Consider the following 3,657-nt stretch of genomic DNA (forward strand, 5'->3'; position numbering starts at 1 on the left):
GCTGAAGTTTCCAATACATAACCCCATAGGAATACTGGAAGATTTGCATAGCTCATCATGGACCGAACTATGTCTAACAAAGTTTGATTTCTCCTTTCAGATACCAATCTGGAGCCGTCCACTGGGAGACTATACCATTTACTTTAAGATAATCCAGAAACTCTCCATTCAAGTATTCACCACCTCGATCTAATCGAAGAATTATAATACTATGTTTGGTTTGTTTCTCCACTTCATACTTATACTCTTTGAACTTTTCAAAGGCTTCAGACTTGTGTTTCATCAAACACATATCCGAATCTAGATCTATTATCCATGAAAGTAATGAAGTATGAAAATCCACCCATGGCTTGCGTAGACATTGGTCCACATATATCTGTGTGTACCATTCCTAGCAAATTTGCAGCCCTCTCTCCATGTCTACTAAATGGAGACTGTAGTGCCACAATGAAGTGAGATTTTCATCATCCCTTTTCTTTTATTAGTTTGTTCAATCTGAAGTAAATTATGTCACATTTATACAGACCATTATTTAAAGTACCACGTCCATAAAGAATATTATCTCTAAGAATAGAACGTTCATTATTCTCAATAATAAATGAAAATTCAGCCAAGTCTAACATGGGAATAGAAATAATATTCCTCACAATCGAGGGAACAAAATAACAATTATTTTAAAACAATAGTCTTGCCCGTAGGCATATGTAAATGAAATGATTCTACATCTTCAGCAGCAACTCTTGCTCCATTTCCCATCAGTAGAATCACCTCCTCTTCCTCAAGAGTCCTACTTCTCCTTAGTCCCTGCAACAAATTGCAGATATGAGAACCACAGGCGGTATCTAATACCCAAGTAGAAATTTGATTTAATGACATATTCAATTCTATCATGAACATACCTGAATCAGAAGTGGTAGTCTCACTACCCTTCTTCTTCTTCAATTCTGCAAGGTAAACCTTGCAGTTCCTCTTCCAGTGCCCCACCTTGTTACAGTGAAAGCAAACAACTTTGCTCTTGGGGTCTTCAGCTTTTGGTGGAACCAGCATTTTCTCACCTACTTTCTTCTTTTTGGAAGGGTTCCTCTTCCTTTTGTTAGGATTGGAACCTTCATCAATTAGAAGAACAGAACTCTTCTTAGGGGAAAATTCGATTCCGCAGTCTTCAACATGTTGTGGAGTTCAGGCAGGCTGACATCCAACTTATTCATGTGAAAGTTCACAACAAACTGCGAGAACGAACTCGGAAGCGATTGCAAGACCAGGTCTTGGCTCAGCTCCCCGTCCATGGCAAAACCAAGTTGTCCAAGAAGTTCAATCAAATTGATCATCTTAAGTACATGGTCATTCACAGATGATCCCTCAGACATCCTACAACCGAATAGCTCCTTCGATATCTCATATCGAGCTGTCCTCCCTGCCACATCATACAACTCTTGTAGATGCATGAGGATAGTGTGAGCATCCATATGCTCATGTTGCTTCTGTAGCTCAATGTTCATGGAAGCTAGCATGATGCATTGAGCAACATTTGCATCATCTACCCACTTACGATACACAACATGTTCATCATTATGTGCATCACTAGCAGGTTCAGTAGGCTTAGGTAGGTCAATCACGTATTCCAGCTTCTCAATCCTGAGAACAATTCTCAAGTTTCGAAGCCAGTCAGCATAATTAGGACCAGTCAACTTGTGAGCATCCAGTATGCTCCTGAGTGATAGTGCGGAAGACATAATGTATATTGTAAATCTGTAAATGATAAACACATAACAACACTTAGCAAATATTCAATTTCATTTTAAAAAACACTATATGAATCGGGTCTTTATTCATAAGTGGCTCCCACTAGTTTATCTAATTTATTCAACCCCCTACGTGAAAAATTAAGCATTCATAATGCTAGTGGGAATAGGGATCCTACATTCCATTACACAACCCCGGCTGTAGCACGAACCGCCATGTAATGTTCAATAGGCAGACAACTCTTGTCAATTACATCTTATGTTATTCCCTAATCAAACTTTAGCCTCTTGAATACTTGAGTCACGACTGTGGCACGACAAACTCAATATTCTAAGTCAAGTCTAACCCAACATTCCGTACCTTTAAATCAGTCTCCAACGGCCCACGGCTGTGGCACGTACCGACCTTTAGATTCTAATTCAACGTACACATCTCTATGTAATAGACAAGTATTTCTTATTTCGAAATCAAAGCCCTCGGCTGTAGCACGAACCGACAATGATTTAAAAATAAGAACTACTTTCTATCATGTTGGAAGGCTATGACCGACACAAGTCCGTTGTATCATTGGTCAATTACTACTTGATATTATTTAATTTTAGAGGGATTATATTATGTTACAATCATAATCATAATATAAAGAGATTCTTCCTTTTAAATTAAATATTTCAAATCAATAATCAATAATCAGATGATTCCCAGATCGGGTGGAGCATTGTCAAGAGGCGTCACTTAATAACCCTTTCTTACAGATAGAAATTTGTTGTTGACAGAATCATCCTTTCTCTCATATTGAAAATTCATATTCAATTACGTGTTACATAAACACAAGAATCTCATGATTGTATTCATAATATTATTATTAAGGTTATGAAACAATTTCACTATACTAGGTTGTCTAACAAATGCCTTATGTTCATTTAAGTTCACCTAAATCTATCATCGCATGATAAACTAAGCATATATCACATATATCAACATGAATAAACATCAAGGTAGGCATGTTACATCATCTAGCATATTGGTCTAAGCGTTATACATCTCTATGTATCACATGAAGTATTTAAAAGCTATTAAAACACTTCTGTTAGCTATAAACAGTTCGAAACAATTTTATAAAATATCATATAATATACCATTAGAAGCGTCTCGAAAAGACGAATCCAACAACACCAAAAACACCCAATTCTGAGCTGGCACGCGCCCTCACGTGCCGAAACAAGTTCCCCCATGCGCGGCCACGCGCACACGCGCTGTCAGACGCGTGTCAGAACACTGGCCACGCGCGCCACGCGCCCCACGCACTTCACGCACCTACGACCCTATGCTGACGTCAGCATGACGTCATCTAATGATGTCAACACGTTGACCAGCGCGTGTCCGCCACGCGCCGCGCGTGGTACACGGGCGCGTGTACCCTACGCTTGCATGGCAGACGCGCGGTCCTCCTTCCTGCGTCGACTGTTGCCGCCTGACAATTCTCGCACGGAATTCCGTGCGCCGTACCTGTTCTTTTCTCTTTTCCGTGCCACCATTACACCACAGCAGCAACAGCAGATATATACAGACTTTCAATTTATATATATATACATGATTATTTAATTACGAATTTACTTGCAAGATCTTCAAAAATTCATAATAAAAAATCTATACGTCATAAATTTATGAAAAAATACCCAGACGATCTACAACACTTGTAGAACCCAGATCAACATTCAAAATTATTCTGAGAAACGATTTCTCAACAGACAAAATTAATCCATTATATAACTTGTAAAAATCATAATTAATTCATACAAGCACATAAAATTCTGAAATTTTTACCACATATCTATATGCATACAACCTATGCTCTGATACCATTGATGGATTTTAATCACAGCGGAGGCATGGTAAAACACTTTTACACATATA

This window comes from Apium graveolens, chromosome 2 (assembly GCF_009905375.1).
Source record: "Apium graveolens cultivar Ventura chromosome 2, ASM990537v1, whole genome shotgun sequence".
In the NCBI taxonomy this organism is placed as follows: domain Eukaryota; kingdom Viridiplantae; phylum Streptophyta; class Magnoliopsida; order Apiales; family Apiaceae; genus Apium; species Apium graveolens.